This window comes from Bidens hawaiensis, unplaced genomic scaffold (genome assembly GCF_021521415.1).
Source record: "Bidens hawaiensis isolate Kalapana, Puna unplaced genomic scaffold, B.hawaiensis_p1.1 tig00015926_1, whole genome shotgun sequence".
NCBI classification, from domain to species: domain Eukaryota; kingdom Viridiplantae; phylum Streptophyta; class Magnoliopsida; order Asterales; family Asteraceae; genus Bidens; species Bidens hawaiensis.
Window position 1 is genome coordinate 136,725 of NW_027492432.1, and position 12,591 is coordinate 149,315.

Genomic DNA, 12,591 nt, shown 5'->3' on the forward strand with positions numbered 1-12,591 from the left:
CTTCCATACAATAGTTTATACACATATGAAAGAATCAGATCAATAATTATGCCCTGACGCCACCCCGAGGCTCGTTCAAAATTTTGCCAGTATTTCCAAAGGGATTCGTTCACCGAACGGGAGAAAAAACTGAGTATGGGTCGAACCACTGAGTCGGATCATAGATTTGGTCTTGGAGACTTCCATACAATATTTTATACACATACGAAGATTCGGATCAATAATTATGCCCTGGCGCCATCCCGGGGCCCATTCAAAATTTTTCAAGTATTTCCAAAAGGGTATGTTGACCCGTAGAAAAAATTAAGTATGGGTCGAACCACTAAGTCGGATCAGAGATTCGGTCTTGGGGACTTCCATTCAATTTTTTATTCACATTCGAAAGAATCGGATCAATAATTATGCCCTGACGCCACCCCGTGGGGTCGTTCGAAATTTTGCCATTATTGCTAAAGGGGTATGTTAACCGAGCCGAAAAAAAAGCTGAGTATGGGTTGAACAGCTGAATCGGATCACAAATTCAACCTTGGACACTTACATACAATATTTTATACACATACGAAAGAATCGGATCAATAATTATGCCCTGACGCCACCTCGGGGCACGTTCGAAATTTTGCCATTATTGCCAAATGGGTATGTTCACCAAGCCAGAGAAAAACTGAGTATGGGTCGAACCATCTGAATCGGATCAGAGATTCTGTCTTGGAGACTTCCATACAATATTTTATGCACATACGAAAAAACCGGATCAATAATTATGCCCTGACGCCACCACGGGGCCCGTTCGAAATTTTGTCAGTATTGCCAAAGGGGTAAGTTCACCGAGCCGGAGAAAAAAGTGAGTATGGATCGAACCACTGAATCGGATCAGAAATTCGGTCATGGGGACTTCTATACAATATTTTATACACATACGAAAGAATCAGATCAATAATTATGCCCTGATGCCACCCCGGGGCCTGTTCGAAATTTTGCTAGTATTGCCAAAGGGGTATGTTCACCGAGCCGGAGAAAAAACTGAGTATGGGTCGAACCGCTGAATCGGATCAGAAATTCGACCTAGGAGACTTACATAAAATATTTTATACACATACGAAATAATCAGATCAATAATTATGCGCTGACGCCACCCCGCGGCCCGTTCGAAATTTTGCCAGTATTGCCAAAGAGGTATGCTCATTGAACCGGAAAAAAACTGAGTATGGGTCAAACCACTGAATCTGATCAATGATTGGTCTTGGGGCCTTCCATACAATAGTTTATACACATACGAAAGAATCGGATCAATAATTATGCCCTGACGCCATCCCGGGCCCCTTCAAAATTTTGCCAGTATTTCCAAAGGGGTATGTTCATCGAATCGGAGAAAAAACTGAGTATGGGTCGAACCACTGAGTCGGATCGGAGATTCGGTCTTGGAAACTTCCATACAATATTTTATACACAAACGAAAGAATCGGATCAATAATTATGCCCTAACGCCACCCCGCGGCCCTTTCGAAATTTTGCCAGTATTGCTAAAGAGGTATGTTCACCGAGCCGGAAAAAAAATTAGTATGTGTCAAACCACTGAATCAGATCAGAGATTGGTCTTGGGGCCTTCCATACAATATTTTATACACATACAAATGAATCGGATCAATAATTATGCCCTGATGCCATCCCGGGCCCCTTCAAAATTTTGCCAGTATTTCCAAAGGGGTATGTTCACCGAGCCGTAGAAAAAACTGAGTATGGGTCGAACCGCTGAATCGGATCATAAATTAGACCTTGGAGACTTACATACAATATTTTATACACATACTAAAGATTCGGATCATTAATTATGTCCCAACGCCACCACGGGGCCCGTTCGAAATTTTGCCAGTACTTCCAAAGGGATATGTTTACCGATCCAGAGAAAAAACTGAGTATGGGTAGAACCACTGAATCGGATCATAAATTCGGTCTTAGAGACTTCCATACACTATATTATACACATACGAAAGAATCGAATCAATAATTATGCCCTGACGCCACCACGGGTCCCGATCAAAGTTTTGCCAGTATTGTTAAAGGGGTAGTTCACCGAGCCGGAGAAAAAAGTGAGTATGGATCGAACCACATAATCGGATCAAAAATTCGGTATTGGGGATTTCCATACAATATTTTATACACATACGAAAGAATCAGATCAATAATTATGCCATGACGCCATCCCGGGCCCGTTAGAAATTTTGCCAGTATTGCCAAAGGGGTATGTTCACCGAGCAGGAGAAAAAACTGAGTATGGGTCGAAGCGCTGAATCGGATCAGAAATTCGACCTTAGAGACTTACATACAATATTTTATACACATACGAAAGAATCAGATCAATAATTATGCCATGACGCCACCTCGCGACCCTTTCGAAATTTTGACAGTATTGCCAAAGAGGTATGTTCACCGTACGAGAGAAAAAACTGAATATGGGTTGAACCGCTGAATCGGATCAGAAATTCGACCTTAGAGACTTACATACAATATTTTATACACATACGAAAGAATCAGATCAATAATTATGCCCTGATGCCACCCCGCGGCCCTTTCGAAATTTTGCCAGTATTGCCAAAAAGGTTTATTCACCGAGCCGGAGAAAAAACTGAGTATGGGTCGAACCAATAAATCGGATCAAAGATTGGTCTCGGGGCCTTCCATACAATAGTTTATACACATACGAAAGAATCGGAACAATAATTATGCCCTGACGCTATCTCGGGCCCCTTAAAGATTTTGCCAGTATTTTCAAAGTGCTATGTTCACCGAACCAGAGAAAAAACTGAGTATAGGTCGAACCACTGAGTCGGGTTAGAGATTTGATCTTGGAGACTTCCATACAATATTTTATACACATACGAAAGAATCGGATAAATAATTATGCCCTGACGCCACCCCGCGGCCCTTTCGAAATTTTGCCAGTATTGCCAAAGAGGTATGTTCACCGAGCTGGAAAAAAAACTGAGTATGGGTCAAACCACTGAATCAGATCAGAGATTGGTCTTGAGGCCTTCCATACAATAGTTTATACACATACAAAAGAATCGGATCAATAATTATGCCATGACGCCATCCCGGGCCCCTTTAAAATTTTGCCAGTATTTCCAAAGGGGTATGTTCACCGAGCCGGAGAAAAAACTGAGTATGGGTCGAACCACTGAGTCGGATCAGAGATTCGGTCTTGGAGACTTCCATATAATATTTTATATACATACGAAAGAATCAGATCAATAATTATGCCCTAACGCCACCCCGGGGCCCGTTCAAAAATTTTCCAGTATTGCCAAAGGGGTATGTTCACCGAGCCGTAGAAAAAACGGAGTATGGGTCGAACCGCTAAATCGGATTATAAATTAGACCTTGGAGACTTACATACAGTATTTTATACACATACTAAAGATTCGGATCAATAATTATGTCCTGACGCCACCACAGGGCCCGTTAATAATTTTTCCAGTACTGCCAAAGGGGTATGTTCACCGAGCCGTAGAAAAAACGGAGTATGGGTCGAACCGCTAAATCGGATTATAAATTAGACCTTGGAGACTTACATACAGTATTTTATACACATACTAAAGATTCGGATCAATAATTATGTCCTGACGCCACCACAGGGCCCGTTAGTAATTTTTCCAGTACTGCCAAAGGGATATGTTTACCGAGCCAGAGAAAAAACTGAGTGCGGGTCGAACCACTGAATCGGATCATAAATTCGGTCTTGGAGACTTCCATACAATATATTATACACATACGAAAGAATCGAATCAATAATTATGCCCTGACGCCACCACGGGATCCGATCGAAATTTTGACAGTATTGTCAAAGGGGTAGTTCACCGAGCCGGAGAAAAAAGTGAGTATGGATCGAACCACAGAATCGGATCAGAAATTCGGTCTTGGGGATTTCCATACAATATTTTATACACTTACGAAAGAATCAGATCAATAATTATGCCCTGACGCCACCCCAGGGCCTGTTCGAAATTTTGCAAGTATTACCAAAGGGGAATGTTCACAAAGCCGGAGAAAATACTAAGTACGGGTCGAACCGCTGAATCGGATCAGAAATTCGACCTTGGAGACTTACATACAATATTTTATACACATACGAAAGAATCAAATCAATAATTATGCCCTGACGCCACCCCGCGGCCCTTTCGAAGTTTTGTCAGTATTGCGAAAGAGGTATGTTCACCGTACCGGAGAAAACCGCTGAATCGGATCAATTATTCGACCTTAGAGACTTACATACAATATTTTATAAACATACGAAAGAATCAGATCAATAATTATGCCCTGAAGCCACCTCGCGGCCCTTTCGAAATTTTGCCAGTATTGCCAAAGAGGTTTATTCAACGAGACGGAGAAAAAACTGAGTATGGGTCGAACCACTGAATCGGATTAAAGATTGGTCTTGGGGCCTTCCATACAATAGTTTATACAAATACGAAAGAATCGGATCAATATTTATGCTCTGACGCCATCCCGGGCCCCTTCAAAATTTTGCCAGTATTTCCAAAGGGGTATGTTTCCTGAGCCGGAGAAAAAACTGAGTATGGGTCGAACCACTGAATCGGATCAGAGATTCGGTCTTGGAGACTTCCATACAATATTTTATACACATACGAAAGAATCTGATCAATAATTATGCCTTGAAGCCACCCCGGGGCCCATTCGAAATTTTGCCAGTATAGCCAAGGGGGTATGTTCACCTTGCCAGAAAAAAAACTGAGTATGGGTCGAACCATTGAATCGGATCAGAGATTCTGTCTTGGAGACTTACATACAATATTTTATGCACATACGAAAGAATCGAATCAATAATTATGCCCTGACGCCTCGAAATTTTGCTAGTATTGCCAAATGGGTAGTTCACCGAGCCGGAGAAAAATGTAAGTATGGATCGAACCACTGAATCGGATCCGAAATTCGGTCTTGGGGACTTCCATACAATATTTTATACACATACTAAAGAATCAGATCAATAATTATGCCCTGACGCCACCCCGGGACCTGTTCGAAATTTTGCTAGTATTGCCAAAGGGGTATGTTCACCGAGCCAGAGAAAAAACTGAGTATGGGTCGAACCACTGAATCGGATCTGAAATTCGACCTTGGAGACTTACATACAATATTGTATACACATACGAAAGAATCAGATCTATAATTATGCCCTGACGTCACCCCGCGGCCCTTTCAAAATTTTGCCAGTATTGCCAAAGAGGTATGTTCACCGTACCGGAGAAAAAACAGAGTATGGGTCGAACGCTGAATCGGATCAGAAATTCGACCATGGAGACTTACATACAATATTTTATACACATAAGAAAGAATCTGATCAATAACTATGCCCTGACGCCACCCCGCGGCCCTTTCAAAATTTTACCAGTATTGCCAACGGGTAATGTTCACGAGTCGGGGAAAAAACTTAGTATTGGTCGAACCACTAAATCGGATTAGAAATTCGGTCTTGGTGACTTCCATACAATATTTTATGACCCTACGAAAGAATCGGGTCAGCAATTACGTCCTGACGCCACCCCGTGGCTCGTTCGAAATGTTGCTAGTATTGCCAACGGGTATGTTCACGAGCCGGAGAAAACTGAGTAAGGGTCGAACCACTTAATCGGATCAAAAATTCGGTCTTGGAGACTTCCATACAATATTTTATGACCCTAAGAAAGAATCGGATCACTAATTATGCCCTGACGCCACCCTGCGGCCTGTTCGAAATTTTGCTAGTATTGCCAAAGAGGTATGTTCACGAGCAGGAGAAAAAACTGATTATGGGTCGAATCACTGAATCGGATCAGAATTTTGGTCTTAGAGACTTCCATATAGTATTTTATGGCCCTCCGAAAAAATCGGATCAATAATTATGCCCTGACGCCACCCCGTGGCCCGTTCGAAATGTTGCCAGTATTGCCAAAGGGGTATGTTCACGAGCCGGAGAAAAAACTGAGTAAGAGTCGAACCACTGTATCGGTTTAGAAATTCGGTCTTGGAGATTTCCATACAATATTTTATGACCCTACGAATGAATCGGATCAATAATTATGCCCTGACGCCACCCTGCGGTGTCACACCCCAACCTACGGCGGAAATGCCGGGGTGCGAACTGATTGTCACAGCTCTCAAGGTTACTATAATGCACCATATTTAAATGACAATATTTATTAATTGAATTAAATTATCAAATAAATCAAATACAAACAAGTACATAATTCATACAACAATACAAATTTTATATTTCTTGATTAAAATATTCTTCTAGCTAAATTCTTCACTAAGTCTTCACCAACCTGCATATGCGTATAAAATAAAGTTTTGTCAACAACACATGTTGAGTATGTTGAGTGAGCAACACACCAGTTTAGTTGTACATATAGTATATATAACAAAATATGTAACTGCAACAAGTCATATGAGAACAACAAAATAACCAAATGACAAGTATAACTGAGATGTCGAGAAGCACAAAGGCTAACGACTGACGTATGATCATACTAGACTGAGATTATGTTGGACCTCTCCGAATGCGAAAGCATACAAAGCAAATAAGCACATAAACAAGTAAGGTATAAGCTGTTAACACATAAGACAATAGTTGCAGTTTTGTGTATAAGTATATATGAGAAATATATTTACGCATATGTCCCCCCAAAACGTGAGAAAACGAGTAAAATAGGGGAATGTGGTACTCACCTCGATAGACGAACAAAAGTGAATTGATAACACTAAAAATAACGAAAGCGGGTCACGCGCATTAACAACAAAGCCTAATAAGGAAAAAGAATATAAAGATACGCTAAGTTAATGAACTATATCGGATAAGCGAGTTCGATAATTATAAAGCTATTAAGTTACTATTATGTTCTTTTTATTTATAATTTATATAATATTTTATTTTACATAAAGATATTATATGAAAAATTATTAGTTGTTAAGTTACAAATAAAGTATACTATAATACTTTATTGTATAAATAAAATACCTCTTTAAAAATATTTATTAGTCTTTATAAATCCGTTTAAAAATATACTATAATATTTTATTTTATAAAAATATTATTTAAGTAAAATACAACTTTTAAAAGTTATAAGTTCGTTAAAGCACATAAATATATATAAAGTTTATCTTTCGTATATATGTATATTAAACCAAAAATATGAGTTTACGTGATATTACATGTATGTCTACATACACGGACGAAAGATAAGAAAAACACAAGTTCATTAATTGGTTTTAAAAGATTGTCTAACTACTAATTATTATTATAATTGTTGTTTTATAATAATGGTTTTAAAAATAAAAGGTACGAAAAATAATAGCATAAATGGGGTGCCAGTGACTCAAACCCATGACGTGCCACTCCATAACCCATGAATTAACCAGCTGTGCAAACCAGCAGATACATTATAACTTATAAACCAACATTTAAAAATAAAAGTGACCATAAGATAATCATGAACAAACCCTAACAATCTCAATTGATCCAATCCGTTTACAATTGATCAAAATGGGTTTAGGGCTTTTGATCTACATTTGAACGCGATCATAACCATATAATCAATTACTTCAGATGAAGATCGGACGAGGGTCAACGAGACATAACAGGGCCGGCGCAAAGATGTAACGAAAGGACTAGAGAATGGTTATGATTTAGCAATTAAATAGAGGGTTAATGTCGGCTAGGGTGTGATGTTTGTATCTGCTGAATTAATTGAATAAATAACAACGATTTCGTGTATAAAAAAGCTAATAACGATGTCGGCTACGTAAATATGGAAGAACGAATCAATACAGATTTGATTAACATGTTATGAGTGTCGGTTTGGCCATTAATGGAAGGTATAATACGTCCTTGATTCATTTACCATGTTAGATGCGAAGATTGAGGTCCAAGCTAATCCAATGGGTAATCGGGTTCGTGAAACGGGTATCGGGTTTGGGTCTGGATCAGGTTAAACGGCTTAAAAGGGTTGGAATAATATTATTATATATAATTTGCACTATAGCCCCTAGAGTTTGAAAGTGGAAGCATAAATAGGTTAAAGTTTGGTTTTGGGTGGTTTTTGCCAAGTTAAGAAAGTTATTTTATTTATAATTAGTTAAATAATAAAGTAAAAATAATTAAATTACTCGAGAAATGCAGTAAAATCTCCCGAGCATCAAAATGGGTCGGGTTTTAATAAAAGTACAGTTTTCAAAAGTCTAAGTTGTTACATGCGACACGTTCAAAATTTTGCCAGTATTGCCAAAGTGATATGTTCACAAGCCGGAGAAAAAACTTAGTATGGGTCGAACCACTGAATCGGATCATAAATTCGGTCTTGGTGACTTCCATAAAATATTTTATGACCCTATGAAAGAATCGGATCAATAATTATGCCCTGACGCCACCCCGCGACCCGTTCGAAATCTTGTCAGTATTGCCAAAGGGGTATGTTCACGAGTCGGAGATAAAACTTAGTATTGGTCGAACCACTGAATCGGATCAGCAATTCGGTATTCGTGACTTCAATACAATATTTTATGACCCTACGAAAGAATCGAATCAACAATTACGCTCTGACGCCACCCCGTGGCTCGTTCGAAATGTTGCTAGTATTGCCAAAGGGGTATGTTAACGTGCCGGAGAAAAATCTGAGTATGGGTCAAACCACTGAATCGGATAAAACCGAGTCGCCGCTGCAAAGAAGCGAGCATGTGTGGATATCTTTTTTTCAAATTACGTCTTTAATTTTTGTTTTTCTTTTTTTTTTTGTTTGTTGTAGAGTATAGGTACCGTGCCGGTACCATAACAAACCAAATCGATACCGGCCGAATTCATGTCGTTTTCCCGTCACAATGCGCAGGTTGATAACAACTAGTTTACATAAATTTGGAAAGGACGTGTTTTGATAGGATGGAATCTACTTGGGACATGTAGTAACAAAGCCCAATACTCGTGGAAAAAAATTGATATGGGGCAGCTCAGCAACTATATTGTATTGGGCTTGAATGAAAATGGGGCTTATTTTTTTACTTTGATATTGTGTTATATATATACATTGATCTCATGTAATATCATTTTGAATAAGTGTAGGATATTGCCATTAGTTAGAGGTGCATATCATAACTGGTTACCCAAATCAAAATAGGAAAATGAATCGGTTATTAACTGGTATACTAGAAACTAGTTATACATAATTGAACTATAATCGGTTACAGCCTGTTAACTTAACTGGAACATGCTAGTTTTAATATGTTAGTAACTAGTAACCGGCTACTAAAGTTAACTTTGGATTTAAAACAATATAAATACTTTCTAACTGCTATACAGTCGTTTATAGCCGTTCGAAACCAATTATTGGTCATTTTAGCCCTCTTAAGTTAGTATAAATAAGGTGTTGGATGTTGAGGTTTGATTACACCACGTCTCAAGCGCTTAATACTCTCTAAAACTCAAAACCGCACATCTTGGCCACGTTGAACCCAATTTGAACTATGAAAAATGTGGAAAACATTGTTAATTTGATACTCGCTATAAAGAGAACCTTGATCTCTTGTCTAAGTTCGATCTATGTCTAATGTCAGACAATATCGAAATGACTCATTCTAAAAATGGTCACGTCTTCCTCCGGACGACGTCCACCTCCATCTCGCATGCTCATATGGCTAAACATTGCAAGGCGGCGAGAGTAAAAAATGAAGGAGATGGCTTCAAAGCCGGAGGGGCCGGAGTTCTAATTTAAAGACGAAGCCTATTGGACGACAACGAATTACAACGACTATATATCATAAAATAATATGCATTGTTGTTTTGCTTTGTTTTACTATGTTTGTTGTTTTACTTTTATTTATTTATTTATCTATGTTTGTTTGTTTTCACTTTTTTTGGTTTAATAAAGCGAGTAAATTTTTATCATTTTAGTATGTAATTATTTTTATGTATTTTCTTTTAAAAGATGGTAAATAACCAGTTATTGGTAATACACAAGTTGATATTACTCGTAAGATATATCTTATAATGAACACAATAAACTTCATATAACATTTTATTTTAAACTCGTCAAATTTATTCATAACGGACTAACGCTTAAACTTATTTCTTAAAAGTCACTCTCTTTGCACATATTAAGTGCACATATATGAACCACAATAACAATGGCGATAGGCACATTGTTGATAAATGATAGGACATTGACAATATCTTGCACATTGAGCCACGTTTGTACACATCGGAACACTTGTCGGTTTCACTGAACCCTTTGGCACTGATGCATAGTTTGATGTATCAGAAGAACCTGTTAATGATCATAAACAAAACAACATAAGTATATAATCATAACTATAAAAACGTAACTTCATTCGGTGTATAAGTTTCGATTCTAAGAAGAGTGGATGGTTTCAAACCTGAGGTTGACACAACAAGGAGCATGAAGCATATCATGATGAAAACCTTCGCCATTTTCGGGATAATTACGAGTTTATAAATGACAAAACTTAATTCTATGTTAGTGAAGTGTTATGTTCTACTTAAGGATGAAGGTTTATATAGTGATGGGATGATGATATGGGTGGTAGTGTGTAAATATAAAATTTGTAACATTTAATTATGCCATGTCTTATAAGGGAATTAAGGAGTTAATCTATATTATATATAAAGGAAGAGTGATGGGTATTCATGGTAATTTCACAATTAGTGTTCAATGACAAAAATGTGATTTCATAACAGGACAAGAAAAGTAATTTGCCAACGTATCCATCAACTCTTAAGCTCTTAGTACAACATCATGAAGCTTCAATTTTTGAGACATTACTCTTCAATCCTTTAGAAAACAAAAGGTTATGGTTTACATGTGTTATTATTATAGATTATTATTATCATTATTATGGTGACTATCCATATATTATCATTATTATGGTGACTATTCACATTCTTAACTCCCATGTGTCATTATGTTTCTATTAACTTTGTTAGCCTATATATAGTGCATTTTTGTGCTTCTATTACATAAACATACATACATACATACCAATGAATAACAACTTCATACCCTCTATACACTATTTCTCAAGGTTAGAAGGGTGTAATAAGGAAAAGTTGAGGCGATTTGGGCTAAGGAAAAAAGATGATAGTGTAAAGTTCGGACTAAACTAAGCACACTTTTGGTAGTGTTGGAAATTTGTAAAAACACTTTTGGTAGTGTTGGAAATTTGTAGATTTCGTTGGTGCTCCTTTTACTCTAGCATCATATTGCGTCGAAGGCGGATCATCAAAGTACTTTTCCAAAATTAAGAGGCTTGCTTTCTCACAGCCTAAGGTGATTAATTTATTACATTATATTATTATAATTCAAAATTTCATATTTCATATTTCATTAGTTAAATGTTAGTGACTCAGTCGGTTCACTATTGCAGGTCCTACACGCACTGCTTGAAAAATTCACAACCTCAATGGCTACATACATTCAATACCAAGCCGACAATGGTGCACAAGCAGTTCAAATCTTTGACTCATGGGCCACCGAGCTGAGCCCGACTGACTTTGAAGAATTCAGTTTGCCTTACTTGAAATGAATCGTGGACACAGTTAAACAAACTCACCCGGATCTTCCTTTAATTCTTCATGCAAGTGGGTCATGTGGGTTGTTGGAATGGCTACCTTTGACCAGGGTGGATGTGGTTAGTTTGGACTGGACCCTGGATATGGCTGAAGGCAGGAAACGGTTAGGTTCTGATATAGTGGTTCAAGGGAACATAGACCCGGGTGTGTTGTTCGGGTCAAAAGATTTCATCGCCAATAGGATACATGATACCGTGAAGAAAGCAAGGAAAGGTAAACATATATTGAATCTTGGTCATGGGATTGTTGTATGCACACCAGAAGAAAATGTTGCTCATTTTTTTTAGGTTGCTAAAAGTCTTAGGTACTAAAAAGAGTGCTTTTTGTAGACAAGACTTTAAATTATTTGTTACATGTTAGTATTGTTGCATTGCACTTTAGTTTAGTATGTCACATGTTGTTCATTCTTTCCATTTTACATTAACTATTTATGATTTGGGCCAATATATTTAAGTAACTTTGGGAATTGGCTTAATGGTTTTTCATTATAAAGTTGAAAATAAAAGCTAACCGTATCCATAACTCAATAATGAGACAACTTTCACCTTGCTCTACAAGTAACTCAACAACTAAAGAAGAGTTGCCTATAATGGTGTTTCTTGATGAAACGAGCTATAGTAGGGCGGGTCGTACACAAGTTGAATATCTATATCTATATTCTATATCTATATCTATATTATATATAAAGGAAGAGTGATGGGTATCTATGGTAATTTCACAATTAGAGTTCAAGGACAAAAATGTCATTTCATAATAGGGCAAGAAAAGTAATTTGTCAATGTATCCATCAACTCTTAAGCTCTTAGTACAACATCATGAAGCTTCAATTTTTGAGACATTACTCTTGCATCCTTAGAAGATATAAAAGGTTTATGGTCTTTTAACTAATGATAATTATAATTTAATAACTACATTAAGTGCATATAATAATTATTAATTACATTATCACATTAAGTTCATAT

General features: G+C 37.5%; 1 pseudogene; it reads left to right on the top strand.

Annotated features, from left to right (window-relative positions):
- Positions 1–7,896: 7,896 nt before the first annotated feature.
- Positions 7,897–11,940, top strand: LOC143550126 (uroporphyrinogen decarboxylase-like; annotated as a pseudogene).
- The last annotated feature ends 651 nt before the right edge of the window (positions 11,941–12,591 follow it).